Source organism: Balearica regulorum, chromosome 19, assembly GCF_011004875.1.
Source record: "Balearica regulorum gibbericeps isolate bBalReg1 chromosome 19, bBalReg1.pri, whole genome shotgun sequence".
In the NCBI taxonomy this organism is placed as follows: Eukaryota; Metazoa; Chordata; class Aves; order Gruiformes; family Gruidae; genus Balearica; species Balearica regulorum.
Window position 1 is genome coordinate 1,234,892 of NC_046202.1, and position 16,038 is coordinate 1,250,929.

The 16,038-nt window shown below is 38.4% G+C and overlaps 1 protein-coding gene across 6 annotated transcripts in view; it reads left to right on the forward strand.

Moving 5' to 3' along the window:
- Positions 1 to 16,038, forward strand: part of NOS2 (nitric oxide synthase 2) — a 38,238-nt gene that overhangs the window by 3,473 nt on the left and 18,727 nt on the right. The window contains exons 2-4 of one of the 6 annotated variants that reach the window (XM_075771738.1): positions 8,479 to 8,681; positions 15,469 to 15,558; positions 15,664 to 15,751. The gene's annotated coding sequence lies outside the window, so the exon portion shown is untranslated. The other 5 variants (XM_075771740.1, XM_075771739.1, XM_075771737.1 and 2 more) reach the window with 5 other exon arrangements.

Sequence of the window (16,038 nt, forward strand, 5' to 3'; positions counted from 1 at the left end):
GCATGGAAATAATCTGTACATTACAGATATGGAAATGACACGTCTAGAAAGACTGGAACAATGGCAACTTATTGGTGGGTTAGTTAATGTGTTTTGTTTAGTGTCTAGGTTCTTGCTCTTAAGCCCCCAGACAAATACTAAAGACTCTGCTTTTGCTGTTACCAGCCTTGGAGCCTTATGTAGAAACTTTCTCTGTAGTGAAAATTTTTCCTTTTTTAAAAACTTGTTGATATCAAGGTTTAGTATGGAAAAGATTGTCAATTTGTGGTTTATCTAAAATACAGGATAGTATTCTGCACTTCACATGGTTAGAGAGAGGTATATATTTCTGATAACATTCTTATGTCAGAGGTGTTAGTGATTTCAATTGACTCTTGCCACTGAAAGTCATTTGAGCCCTGTGGGTACTGAATAGAATACTTCCATCCCAAGCCAGGTTTTGCTTAGCATCATTTGTCAATAATAGAATATTCTTTAAATCATTCTTTAGCTTTAGGACTATGTAAACTCTTTTTCACTTGGTTCATTATGTCACAGGCATTGCTTTTTGTTTAGAGACATGTGAGCTTAAGAATTTGATGCTAAACAAAAACATCTCTTCTATGGTGTTTGGCTTATTTTTCAGCGTCATAAGGAAGTAACCTTTTATTGTGATACTATAAAGAACAAGTATACACACTATTTCTGAGAGAAACAAATAATACTCGCTGTGATCTTTAAGGGAAACAGTTTCTTATTTGTGAATAGCTTTTAATTTGGCATTACAAATTGTGTCTTCATATAAAACTCTGATAAAATGCAAACCAAACAGGCAGCACAGCGGCTGTGAGTCTTAGATGTTCAATATCATAATATTCACTCATTGTGACAGTCCTTGACCTTAAACTGTAAGAATGAGTCTTTAGAGCTGAATGGTCTGCAATATAGTGTCCATCAGTGTCATCCAAAATAGCATATGTTTATTTGAAATGTGTGAGTAGTCTTTTTGTTAAGAACCGTGTTCTAAACCAAGCCAGTAACACAGGAGAATGGCTTGACAGTGTACTGCGCTGCCCACTTGGCCAGCTGCTGTACTGCAGTCTTTTCTGCTGTCACAGTGTATTTCTTCCTGGGCATGTGCCAGCTGGCGCATCTTTCAGCTTTTGTATTATTTGATTAATTTATCTTATACTTCTGTCAACCCAGCTTTATGAAATAGTGTTAACTGAAGTATACACTAGTCATCAAGTATTCCTTTCAGCTTGTGATTTATCAGGACAGCCACATTAACTTCTAGAAAAAGCTGTTCTTTGAAGAATATCTTCTGTTTTCCTCATAATTGCATTTGATATTTAAAATAGTTTTTAAAAGTTTAGAAGCAGATGGAGGCATCTGTCATTTGCAGCTAAGAGCTTAACAATGTTTGTATTTAGTGTTGGTAGGAGAAGTCCCTGACATTGCACACTTAAGGAGTAATCCTGCACACATACAGAAGCTAGTAGACTATGAAGAGGACAATTTTGGAACTGTTGTTTATCGTAACTATCACCCTGGCTGCCTTTTCCCCCAGAAGAGACTGCTTTCATATTCTGCATTAATCCATTTTGAAAAGGATTAACTTGATTAAAAAAAATAAGCAACTTCTGAGACAGCTTTGTTTGGGTTCTTCACTACTTCACATAAAATATTCTTTTGCCCGCTGCTCCACAACATTAGATTGAACTGCCTCATTACCTGTGTGCTTCCTTCTGCTGGGGTTCAGCTTCATTTGTTTAAAAACTAGCACACTTCATGTCCTTTTATTAGTACAGCTTATTTTTTGCACAGTATTTGGTATCCTTCTTGAAAGAAGTTTAAAAAAGCTGGTGTTTTGATTATTTCCTGCCATTCTCCAGAACGGATTTTAAAACATACAAAACTGACGATAAATTCTTGCAACTGCTTAGTTTGACTGATGGTCTCTTAGGTAACATCACATGGAATCTGGGATTTTCTCAGTCTTACTTTCATTTTCTCAGTAGCCATTTCATCCATGGAAAGTCAGCTATATCTCACATGGTATGAAACAAGGAACAAGGAAAACAGTGTGTTTCAAAACAAATGTCAAACAATTTAGTAATCTGGAAAATATTATATCATGATGATGAACACAGGCAAAGGCTGTATTTACTGGAGACACCTCCCTGATACTTACCAATCTGAGGACTGATTTTTTTCATACCTAAAAATAGAGTATTTAGTCTTCCACAATTGTGCAACTGCAAGGGTTGCTTTCTCTTATTTTCTGTTTTTTTGTCCTTTCTTTAGAGGCCACAAAATGGTGTATTGAACTGTAGTTCACAGTACAGAATGCAGACACCTGGTGAGTCTTGGAGACTTCTCTCCCCAAAGAGCTCTACAGAATTTGTCCTCTTAGCTGGAAATATCTCACAGAGTAGGTTGCAGCTTTATGGCAAAGATTTTCAAAAGAAATTCTCAGATTGCTTTTTAGGTGTTTAAATTGGGGACCGTAAAAACTATACCTTGGTGATAGTCTTACATATTTCACTGTGTTGCTGTATAACCTCAGGAAGATAAGATCACTTCTCTGTACTGCTATTTAATATTTTGCCTTGTCTGTTTGGATTACATGGAAAGGTCTCTGGCTCGCTATCTGCACAGAGATGCATACTTGTAACTGCAATTAACAGTTGGGTTGCCGTGGGCAGGACAAGACTAAACAACAACTTGTAGTAGATCTCAATACTGGGTTGGGTTTTTAAAGCATCAATGAGAGCTCTTAACCCACCTGATTCGCATACTCATCTGCTCCCACTCCCAGTGTTAAGTTCACTATCTTTCTTTAGCCTGATGATTTCAGTGCACAGAACACCTCTCTGACTGGTTGGGACTGCTGGCAAGTAGCAGTAAAACGGTTATTTCTCTACTAGCATGATTGAATTAGGAAGATACTAAAACGGTAATGACCATTTTACAATTATTTCAGAAGCATGGGTTAAAAAGATCTCCAAACTCTGCTCCCAACTGACATAGTTGTGAAATCGTATAGGCTGTATTACACTATACCAAGTCCAGTAATTTCTAATTGATTAAATGCAGTGAAAAGGCAGTCAGTGTGTATTATGCAACTTAAGAGATTAAGAGCTAATCCTGCCCTCTAACTTGTTAGTTATCCTCAAAGTTAATTTATAAGCAAAGATTGCAGGTTTTATAGCTGATGTAATACAGAGAATGTACAGAATGAGTGGTATTTAGTATAAAAAGTAAGTTGAATGAAATCCATGTCTGGTTGAGAAGAACAGAGCCATAAAGTCTTTCATCTAACAAAGACGTTTTGAAAGGAACAGATTGGGTACTGTACTGAACCTGTAATCAGTTGACTTTATTGTACTATATGGGTGGGATATTTTTTATTTACTATTTAAAAAATGTTTTCAATTTTATAAGTATCTGAAAGAAATTGCAGATTATAATTATGTGACTTTGCTCTATAGAACTCTAATGCTCTAAGAACCTCTGGAATTCATAGGGACTGCCTCTTACAAGAAAAGCTGGGAGACACAAATCTTGTCTTTATGCTGTATCAAATTCTGTCTTGGTCTATAAGAACAAATGTATTATAGAAAATTGCTGATCAGGATATTTACTTTCATGGGTTCTGAGCCAAAGCCACTGAAATCAAAGGGAAAGATTCCTGTGTATTTCAGTGAGTATTCACCATCTTACACCATTTTTTCAGTACCTTGAATACTTAGAAAAACATACCATGCTTAATCATAGTTACCAGAATTAAAAATGAAACAGTTTTGTTTGTCTGGTTTTACAACACATAGTCTCTGCATGAGTTCAGATAGGCTGTTACAGAGGTGGGTCTGATGTTGAGGATGCACTGGCCTTCGGCAAGTCAGCTGAGAGACTGGAAGCAAAGGCGTTACTCCTGGTCACAACTGTTAAATAAGGGGAAGGCATAAAGAGGATTCTGGATTAAGTCATGCTGCTGTCTTCTGTGCTGAAGAACTACATTCCCTTTTTCTTTTCAACATTATCAATATTAAAACCTGCAGTCTGTTTAAAAACTAGTTGATGGATTGCTGATCATTAGTTTATACTGTGCTATTTGTGTGTATCAACACTGACCTAGAATACATCTCTGACGAAAATGATCCCTCATTCTCCATGGTGCATTCACTTCTAATTAATCAGAGATGGGGTGGTGTGGGGTTTTTTTTGTTTTTTTTTTTTTGCAAAATGATCATCTAACTGGGTAGGAGCTGATCTGAGGTGAAGAACTATTACAAAAACCTACCAAAAGCATGCATGAGCTATCATTTATTAATTCCTTATCCAGTGCAATCAGACATTGTGTGGGCAGAAACTGTGAGTATGTCATTATGTACTTGAGAAGTCATCTTTCCTGATATGGTCATTCTACCCCATCGACATTGTTAACTGTGAGGACTTATCACTGGGAAGTCATTTCAGGATGCCAGTCATCTGTCTCCTACGTGCAGATTTGCTCTTCCATTGAAAAGAAACAGGATTTCAAAAGGAAAAACATAGGAGGAAATTAGGATCAGAGGTGTCATGTTGGATGAGGGGTTTGGTACTTCATGGAAATACAGGAAATAGTGATCCCTGAAAGCCCTACTAGGAAGATAAACAATGTGTTCTTTTGGAGAATTCTCAGACAACAACGAAGTCTTAGAAGCTGGTATATGAGAAGAGAGAAGGAAATAACAGTGGTTTTCAGTTTGTGCTGGTCAGAGAGCTTTCTTGAGCTGCTTCAGCCTTACAGACAGTGTTGTAAAGTCACATAAAATTCCCCTTTACCTTCCCTTCTGCCAGGTTTCAGATGACTAAGCCAAAACAAATCATCATAAAAACAAGATGAGGCACGAACATGCTTTTGACCAAAAATCTTACTATTCTGTCACTTAACAGTGAAGTACACAGTCTACATCAGATCCTTTTGCTTTGGTGGCTGTGGTCCAAATACCCCCTTACTGCAGTAGTTAGATGAAGCATTTAGACTGCATGAATTGATTGTTTTGCTTCTTATCCTTTTGGGAATAGAAACAAAAATTGTTATGGATAATAATAGCACCTGCTAACTAATCTGTAACAATCCTTTGATGTTTGTACTAGGACTGCTTATTATAGATTAAACCCTATGACTTAACCCACTTCATAAAGCCATCCATCACTTTCTAGAATCTGACCTTACTGTGTACCAACACACGTTCTTTCACATCTCTTTTTATTTATTTTATTTTTAGTAAGTGACTTTTCAAACTCCTAAGTGCTGTTCTGCCTTCCAAATGCAGCTTCAAAGGCTATCCTCTCTGTCAGTGTGGTCAAGAGTTGTGTAAATAAGCAGTGTATTTGCTCACTGAATGAAAAACAAGTTAAATAGTATGTCCATAGCCTGGAATTTCCATACAGGGTGAGGTAGGAAAAGCAGCACGATTAGGACATCTGCATCTTTACTGCTACAATATTGTGTCCAGTTTAGGGATCTGATACAAGAAGAGTGAGTTCAGTGGATGCCCACCAAGGTGATCGGGGCTGAGGCACATGCCTCATGAGAAGAGGCTGAAGGAACTGGACTGGAGAAGACCCAGGGGACATAATCGTAGCCTTCTATTGACTTCAAGGAGGTCATTAAGGAGATGGAGCCAGGCTCTTCAGTGATGCATGGTGGGAAGATGAGAAGCAATGAGCAGAAATTGAAATGAGAAGTCCAGACTGAGTATAAGGAGAAACTTTTTCCCTATGAGGAGAGTCTAGCAGTAGAGTAGGTTGCACAGATATGTTGTGCCTTCTCCTTCCTTGGAAGTCATCAATACCAGCCTAGATCAGGCCCTGAGCAACCTGGTCTGACTCTGCTTTGAGTTAGACTAGGTGAAATCCTGAGGTCCCTTCCAACCTGTGTTCTCCTATAATCCTATGTGCAATGTAAGTTTCTTTACTGACTTTATTTCAGTTATCAGTCATGCTTGAGGAATATTCCATAAATCCCAGGACTATTCAGTGTACCATGATTCAGCAGCTGCCTAAAGTTCACCTACATGTTGGTTTTACTTGCTAGGCAGTTCCAAATGAGGAAACAGTTGTTTTATTCAAGGGTGGAGAATTATTCAGAATATATGTGAACATATTCCTAAAACACACCTTTTGCATGGAACGTAGAGACAAAGCATCAAGGACACAAGTAACCATCGCATTTTAACCGCACTGCTTGAATAGGAGCCTGCAAGTTAGACTGCTTGCCTCCTGCTGACTGACAATTTAGTGTGAATGTTTCTCCAATTCATATAATCATTGGATGATCAACAAACAAATGAAAAAAACATAGAAGATGTAGTGAGCAGATACATTGAGTTGTTATTTAGATTTGTGATAAGAGACAAAATTTTCCTAAATTAGTCTAGAGATTTACTCTCTGAATTGGAACGGGCAGCAGATCAACAGAAGCTTGCTTTCTGGTATACTCAACAGAATCTAACTGTAAATTGTATTTCCATGTATAAGTATTTAGCTGGACTTGCATCTCAAAATCAATGAAAACAACATCTTCAGAGTATTTTGAGTTGGAAGAATGTACCATGGAAATTGTCTTTTCTGGTAGGGGAAGGTAGATAGCTGCTAGAAAAGGAGTTGTAAGCTCATTACCATGAACCCTCTAGCACTAGCTGGTTTTCCGAACACTAACAGAGGGAAGGTAATTTCATTCTCAGTGAAAGTTTTGAAAATGTGATTTAACTTTTGCAGACATTGAAAGTTATGCAGGCTTAGGCAAGACTGGCCTAAGTAGTACTTTACCAGAAATTATTAAAATAATTTGAGCAGTAAAAAGATAAAGCAGAGCTATAAAATTGTCTGAGAAAATCCCTGTCTGTGCAGGCAGTAATGGAAAGCAACTGAACATACTATGATGATGTGTAGGCTAAGCTATGCTGACCACAGTTTGATGCTTGAGTGTGCAGAAATGAAAAAAATTGAGTAGGTAAAGGCTGGTATAAAGGAAAAGTTAGAGACTTGGAGGTCAGCAATAAAGATAAGCACATGAATTTTATTGAAATTCTTTCAACAGTGCTATATGTTTCAATAAAAAACAAAGGACAGGACAGAAAAATCTTGTAGTTAGCAATTGCAAATTATTTTCCCTTTCTAGCAGAGATCTTGTACTGTATTTAGCAGGTGAGAGACTGATGTGAGGGGAAATGAACTCATTAGCAAGGTGTACTTCTGGTGCAGGTAGTAGTGGGAGGTAACACTATTTACTGAGGGACTGAGGCAGGAAGGCTTTGCTATTAATTCTAATTAGGAAAAAAAGGATAGATTCCACATGGACTGAAAAATGTAAATTTAGAAGCTGTATAAATCAACCCCATCTCATTTTCCAAAACCAAATATACCAGTTTCTATCGAATTATTCACATTGGTTCTGAGTAGTAGTAGTAAATATTTGGTAAGTATATCAGGACCCAGAGAATCAAAGAAAATCTTCTGTTCTAGAAAGTGGTAGAACAGATAGGATTTCTCTCTTTTTTTTTTTTTTTTTGTGTCATAATGAATGCCTCTCTGCTAGGCTTTATATGAAGGTTATAGCATGGTTCATGGTAGACTGTCACAAAAATTAAGAAAATTTTAAAACGCTTCTGATAAATTTAAGTCTGTCAAACCAGGTTGACCCAAAGAAATATGGTGGGTTACCAAGAGGAGTGCCTTGGTGCAAAGGCAATCTGTGAGGACAGATTGTCAACTACTAAAAATTGAGGCTGTGCAGAGCTGGTCTCAGACATCTATTGCCAGATCCGATATTTTCCAGAATATTGCTTCATTAGAGAAGGCTTAACAATAGTGCAAAATGTTGTTGCTGTGGCTGTTTCCTTCTTGATCTACCCATGCTTTTAATCTCTTTTCTTATCAAACAGATAAGCAGGCTGGGACAGTATTGACTTGGAAACATTAGGCAGTTTTCAAGAAAAGTTCCCTGCTGGTTGTTTAGAAGAAATCTGTTAGGGAGAAAAAAATTCCAGAGACTTGGATAGAAGTATGACTTGATAGAAAAAAAGACATGGTAAATATGCAGATCAAGTTGCTTGAAATAGTTTCCTTTTATTGAAACAGTTTCTGTTTATTTGATGTGGACTGTGTAGTGGAGTAATTTTAAGAATTTTGGAGCAAATGATGAAGATGCCCAATGATTCTTCCTCAATGTTAAGCAGATCAGCTGCTCCAGCAGCTGCAACTTCTGCAAACATTCTAAAGAGTTCAGTTGGTTTGGTAATGAATTAGTGTCTTGTGAATTCATTTCAGTATTCTTCAGCCAACCAATATCGCAGACTTTTCATGGAAGGAAAATGTCTCACAGTTGCTTCATAAAGAAAGCATGTGGTTTAGTGGCATAGATAAGGAAGCAGTACGCTTTCAGAAGACAAAATGATTTATGAGTATGCTCTTATATTCTCCTGATGTTATCCCCTTCAAATTCAGCTTCATGATTGTCCCTTAGTGAGGAAATACAGAACTGGGTGATGATCCATCCTTCTCTGGGTATCACAGTTGGTCCATGTTCTTCAGAACCAGAATTTTCCAGCTGGGATGCAGTACGATGAATACAAACACTTACTTTGGGAATGAAATTCAACCAGTGTCTCAACTTGTGCCGATTTCTGTTGACCCAAGTCAAGGAAATGGTCAGTATCTCTTCAAAATGTGCCCAGCAGCACACAGCACTAACATGCTGTTCAGGAAGGTGCTCAAATATGGAGATAAGTAGGGTGAGAGAAATTTGAGAAGCATAGTCTCTGGGTCCAGTACAGGAAGACAAGGAAACATTGTACACATCAGAGGTTTTGTGGGAAAGGCTGACAGGAGGATTAGTGATGCTTTGGCAGAAAAAATATGCTTTCCAGTTGGTCAGAGCTCCAGAGGTAAAGACCTCAGCACAGACCCCAAAAGAAAGCAAAAAAGAAATTGCTGTGAATGTTGTTAGTGCCTGTGCTCACAGTGAGTCTGCAGTAACCAGGGGAATGATAATAAAAAAGCTTGGGGGGCGGGGGGGAAGACTTGAAAGCATGTTTTCTGATTATTTCCTGATACAGGTAAAAATTAATATTTTTCTAGTGATTTAACTTCCTACTTCCTTAATCCAGGATGGAGCACTGTTGCTTCTGTTTGCACCTACAGGTATCCCGAGTGTTTCACTATTAAGCAAAAATGTGATTTTTGTTATTTTAATATTATGCCTGTGTGCTTCCAGAATAGAATATGGCAGAAATAGACTGCATTACGTGCAGACTTCAGGCTCTGGGGATTTTAGTGGACTTCCCAATAGACTGAACCTTTTTCAGAGCTCATTAAATTCTGAAGAAAGAGTCCCTGTTCATATTTCATGCAAAGCATAATGTAAACATGTGGAATCAGTCATTTAGGAGAAAGCTATGTAAAAGGTAAGAAACAAAAAACCCTACATTTCAGAAATCAGTGATGGAACACTGGATTAAGACCCCTCATCATTGCCCAGACTGCCTTTAAACATTTATTTAGTGTGAATTGCAGGTAAGTTTTTGAGTCCTGTTAAGCTGAAGAACGTGATCCACCCTCCATGACAACAGAGACTTATAATCCTGCTCGAGTGGCTAAATCAACCTCCAGAACTATATCATTCTCTATTCAACTTCATCATTTTTGGAGCAGCTTCTATGGAAGTGCATTGTTTTAAGGATATTTCTAGCATATTCCCATGAGAAATAATACAATTGGCTGTATGTTCCTTCATATTGTGGTTAGGGACTGTGTGGTGAGATCAAAGTTTTATATATGTTTTAGCAATATTTTAATATCTTTGGAAGAAAACAAGCACAGAAATGCGGAATGCAGTTATACCATATAAAAATAGTCCTCATGATTTCTTAGGCTGAATTTTAGCTACTCTTCCCTTTAAGGTATTTTTAACTTTTAGAACTTAAGTTACTTTTATATTTCAATATTCTTTACATTCAGCTGTGACAAGCATGAATTGCAGGACCAGAGGTAGCAAACACTGTTCTGTACATTTTCCCTATCCACATGCCAGCTTTTCCTTATGCTCCAGACAGTGACATCTTCAATAGGCTAAAGAGACTGAAACGATGTCAAGGAGCATAGGGCACGCAGCTCAGCAGGCAGCCGCATGCAGGACGTGGCTTTTTATGTCCAGTCAACTGCCAGTTGCTACTTGACTATTTTGCTGTAATCTGCCAGTAGCTAGCCTTTACTGCTGCAGCTGTGGCCAAGGATCCTGCGAGTGAGTTGGCACGCTTCAGAAGTCAGTTCTGCCTGAGACAACGTGCATCCAGGCACAAAGAAATCTGGTTATTGGATGTCTGATTGCTTTGTCCCTCCTTTGCTTCCTCGTCAATGTTTGTAATATGCACACATGGGAATTTTGAAAAGGGTGGCGGATGAGGGGATTTTGTTATTGCTGCATTTCTGAATTTGGCTTAACTCTTACAACTAGCAGACAGGAAGGGATGAGTTTCCTGGCACAGCACTGTAAATTAAACACTCTCCTTAACTTTCGTTTTCATCCTCAGATGTTCACGTCATGAAATTTTCCACTCTGCCCTGTCATCATTTGGCATGCAGTCTTACACTCCTTGATCAGGAGATGGCAAATGAAACATTACACTTTTTGCCCTAAACTGCTGCTTTTAATATACCTTAAATCTGCAGAAACTAAAAAGGAGTCCAGACAGTAGATTTGGGATCCTACCTGGAATTGCATGTTTTGAAGTGCCTAGACCTGAGTCTTTTATTTTGCTTTTGATAGAAAGTTGTCATCCCCACTCTTTATAAAAAGAACATTTCAAAATAATGAAGCAGCCGGGGAAGATGATGTTGCAGTTAATGGAACATATGTTAAAATCCTGGAAGGTTCAGCAAGCAATCAAAACACTAAACCAAAGAAACAGTTTTACCATCTTGTAAAGTTTGAGGGAATATTCAAACCAAACAGTTTTGGGGGGGGAATTGAAAAGCCAAACTGGTGTAAAAGATGATGATTAACAGTAGTCAATATGAGGAGATATTTGGGAACACCTTTTTTAACAGTAGTTATTAGTGTTATTAATTGTGTCTTCCTTTGTCAGAAACTGTCAGAAGCTTCCAATAAAAACAGTGAATCTATTGAGGCTGCAGAGCCTAAAGGCAGGAAGAATTGGTGAGAAACTCTATTGTTTCATTATGTAAATCTTCATTTTAAGACATGCAGTGCCTGGGAGTTGGCTTCCATGGACCAGCTGCTTTGGTGTGTTTTAGGGTGGAATGTCGTAAGGAAAGGAAGTGTCGTTAGATTTATTTTTACATTTCTTTCACCTTCTAAATTAAATGTGGGAAATTGAAGTCTTGTGTTTTTCTAGAAGTTACCAGTTTCATTTTTCATGTCTCCATTAGACATTTAAAGAAGCAGAGTGTGAGAAAATGGAAACTTCTAGCCTATATTAATGCATCATTCTCCAAGTGTGACGTGCATATGCAATTGTGACTGTTCGTCTCTCCACCCTTTGGTAGAGAACTCTTTCACCACACTCCACTCAGAAGAGCTTTAAGGACACTGACGCTGAACCATACCCACATGAGATTAGCAAGCACTGAAAAATAAGACCAACAGAAGTGGATCACCTAGAACCTTTAAAAAGTTCTTATCCTACAACTCCTGGGCTCCTCCGTCCAGGAGGAGTATCACAGGCTTTCTCTTACACATCTGGTATACTTGTGATGTAGTTGTAGGAATTTGGGAACTAGAAATATATTTTTTGCAGATAACATTTTTTGGATGAGAAGTGCAAAGTCACTAGCAAACTGAGGCTCGTAGATACTATCCCAGGGTGGTCTGGAACCCAGGCTATGACACAAACCCTCACCATTGTCATTATTTATGTATTTATTTACCTCTGAGTTGAAAAAGTACAGAGGCTTTCCTGCGGCTCCATACCCCATTGTACCAGGTACTGGATACAGCACAAAAAAAGAGACAATACTTGTCTTAAAATAACTTTTTAAAGTATGCAATACATTCCAGGGAAGTGATGTCTCTTCTACAGTTAAGTGATAGCAAGCTGGAAAATGTGAATGAAGTCTGATAGCTAGGAGAGAAAACAGCACTTCAGCCCAGAAAAGGAGCAGAAAGTGAATGAATGTTCTCAGTGGACCAAATGAATTAAGGTGTTTGTACCACAAAGTACAAATGTGTGAAAGTAGTGAGTGCTTTACTGAAAAGCGAGTCTATTACCATGATGTAAATGATCTTTTGTGATCTGACTCAGTTTGACTGATTACCTTACTCTTTGGTGTCTCATCTCAGGTTACTAGGCAGCTTTTTGCTGTGAGTCCTGCCCCTCGGTCTGACTTGTAATTGTTTTCTGCTGATTCAAAAATAGCTCAGTTAGTTACAGCTGATCTTGCTGATGGCGCAGGGAGAGGGACCAGGTGCCATGTGGGGGGGCCCTTCCAGTCCTTGTTTAATGATTATGTGTTACTGGTACTCTAAGGACCAAATTTCCTGTTCAGCCAGCGGAGTTAATCAATTGGGGTAAGGCAGGAAGCAGAGTGGTTTCCTCAGGAAAAGGAAATGCATGAAGAACAAAGCCATCAGTTTGGAAATGGAAATAGAGTACTTCATCCTTATCACAGGAGGAGCACGTGAAGTCTTAACAAATCTCCTAACGTGCCAAGTGCTTAGGGGTGCCTGCAATATTATATTTTGAATTTGTGATGTTGTATGCAATGCTCCTGAAAGATTGTCATGGAGACATCTCAAATAGTTAGAAAATAGATTAGCTAGGAAAAAGGGAGTTAGGAAAAAAATCACTAGTGATTTCTGAAAAGTTGGGACAATTGAACGTTATCTCGCTAGGGTTCCATGAAGTTAAAAAAATCAGCCCTTTCAGATGTCCTGATCTTAGAGGAGCAACCTTACAAACAGAGCTTTTTTTTTAGATGTTTTTAGGAGTGTAACTTCTTGAGCTGATGCAGAATATTGCAGTCAAAGAATGTGACTTGATTTGAATGACATTGCAGAAAGCTTATAGTTAAGGCTACAGGCCATCACATTTTCAGAAACAAACCAAAATTTAATTCAAAATGACAGAATGGTCAGATGTTCTGCTCTGAAAGGGCACCTCTTTCATCAAAGTTAATGCAAGAAAAGCAACTAGTTCTTGCATTTTGATATGGCAGAGGCTGAAGTGGCTGTGCGAAACTGGGAAATATGTGCGGAATTGTTTTTTTGAGGGAAGAACTTTCCAAGCATTGTAGAATATTTGTAGAAGGAGTGCACAGTGGATTTGTTAATCTCCGACTCCACCTACGAAATGAATGGTGCTCTCTTGTTCTTAAGATACAGAGGGAGTTTTATTATCAATCTCGGTGAGTAAAAGAGCAGGTCTTGTTTGAAAAACGAGTGATTAAGCAGTTCCCTGAATGGCTGTATTTCAGCCAATACTTTAAATAATTTGCGTGAGGAAGGATGATGTTTTTCCTTTTCTGGTCATTCCGAATCTGATTTTTCATATCTAATCTCTACGTAGCCTTTCCTTGATTTCAGCAGTCTCCAAGCACAGGGAAATAAGGAAGCTGAATAATAAAAGCTTAGCAACCGTTGGACATAACTGAGTTCACTTAAATTTCTACTAAGATCTTTTTTACAGTACTAGACGTTAAGATTCCCCATGTCCTGTATAAAAGAGAAGTCAGATTTAATAAGAAAGGAAAGGATGCGAACAGAATTTTTAAACCCTGACAAAATAGCAAATGTAAAGAGTGTAACCTTATTCTCAGAACGCTGAAGTTTCCTTTTGGTTCAAGCACCTTCAGTTTGACCCTTGAGATAGAGCTGTATTCACACTCAAGCAGTTACACCTGTGGTTTGGGAAGAGCTGTCGTGGATCAGAAGCAAGTTTGAGATTTGTGGCATGGCACACAGGTCACACGTTATTTCTGTCTGCTGATTAGAAATCTGGAATATTTTACACAAAGGGATGTCAAGTAATAATTCCAGTGAGAGGAAGGGCATCATCTCATTAAAAAAAAAAAAAATCTGAGTGTGAATATTCATGAGCAATGAATGTAAAGAAGCATGGGCTTGATACACTCAAGCAGATGAATGCTCAAACCACAGAAAACTCAGGTCTCTCGAGATTTATCTCTAGCAGCCCTGGATGGGATATATACAGGTGTATTCATGCATGAACTCATGTACACACAACTCTGTTTACCTCTAGGAGTGCTTTACACAAGTACTTAATGTTCATTTTTAAATAGACACAGAAAAAAAGAAAATGCCTTGCCCAGTAGAAATGTGATGGATGAAAAGCAAATGTTCATTTCCTTGTTTCTCTTGCAGCCTTATGCCTTATTTCTGCAGATCTTTGATCAGCACTTGCAAATCTTTTTCTAGTTAATGTAACAGTTTTGACCTTGTATTAGTCAGCATGTTTAAGAATTGTCTGTAATTTAAAAACAGTTCTAAACAGTTTCCTTAAATTATTCATGCGTAATAATCATTGAACAAATAACTCAGGCCAAAATCCTTGAGTTCCCTGGCATGCCACAGCCTTTCTGAGTCGGCAGTTGCCTGGCAGCAGCTCGCACTGCATGCCGCCCTCGGTCCGGGATCCTTGTGGCTTTCAGACTGCGGGTAGAAACCCAGTTTTGTAACATGTAAATGTCCGCATGTTGTCTAAAGTTGAAAATCAGCTCAATAATCCCATCCTCATCATCTGGCTGTCCTGGCATTCACACCTACAGCGTTGTGCAAATAGCTTATGCTTCAGGGAGCTGCACTTTCCTTCCAGTTTTTCTTGCGCGTTGGAAAAGTACAAAGGAACAAAGCTCACAGGCAGCAACAGATACAGCAGGGAGCTCCGGAGAGGAAGAAATTCTACAAATACTCTATTGAGAAAGGTCCTTTAAAACTTCACCAAAAATAAGGAAGTAATGTATTTATGTTTAATCACCTGTTTAAATGCATTGGTGGTTCATACCCTAGAGCTCTATAAAATTTCTTTAAAACTTCTCTTGAAGTTATTTATAGAAGTCACAGTTACTCTATCTGCTGCTGCTAGTTTAATGTATAGGAGAATGGCCACCCAGCGATAAGATCCGTAAGAGTTCTTTCAGAAGTTTTTTTTAATTATTTTAACATTGCCGACGAGGCTATAAAAAGCGTTCAATGCGATCCGCTGTCCTTGTCACCGAGCACATGGAGAAATCAAGGTTGCAGCACGCCAGGCTGGCAGGAGGGGATGCTCAGAACATCAAGAACGAGTCACTGCCCTCCCGCCCAGCCAAGACGTGTTATGTAATACGCAGCATCAGCTACACACCCTCTGGTTCAGAAAGAGCTACGAAGGTTTGGGATTCCCCTTTTGTCCGTGTGTCGCCTTGCATTTGCTGTTTTGCATACATGGTCCTGGAGTATAAAATGCTTTTGCCTCACAGGAGGGATACAGAGCAGGAGAGGTTAAAGGAGAGACGCTTTGACAAAGACCATCTCCTAGCAGGTTTGGAAAAATCCCTCCCGAAAGCACGGTAAGGCAGCACTGTGTCGAAGTTTCCAGTTTGCTGTTCCTTTACTGCAGCTGGCAAGTAGAGTAATTCTATGGCAAACTTTTTTTTTTTTCCCCCCCATGTTAGGAGTAAAGCATTGGAATCGGTCTCCTGCTTTATTTCCAAGTCGTCCTGCTGCTCTGAAAACTTGATCCCCCTTTCTGCTGATTTAGAGGTTTCTGCAGGTAACAAGTAATAATGTAAATGTTATTTAAAGAATCCCATTGTGGAGAACACAAAAAAGAAGCAAGTTCTTACTCTGAATGCCAGTGAATGGAAAGTGTGTCTTCTCTTCTTTTTGTCTTTTTAGTCTTTTTTTTTTTCTTTTTATAATTTATATTTTTCCTTTTATTTTCTTTTTACTTTTTTCTTTTTCTGCTTTTTTCTTTTTTTGTATGTGTGTAGTTTTTCTGGGCTTTTAAAATTTTTTTCCCCCCTTTTTCCACTCTTTTTCTTTCTCTT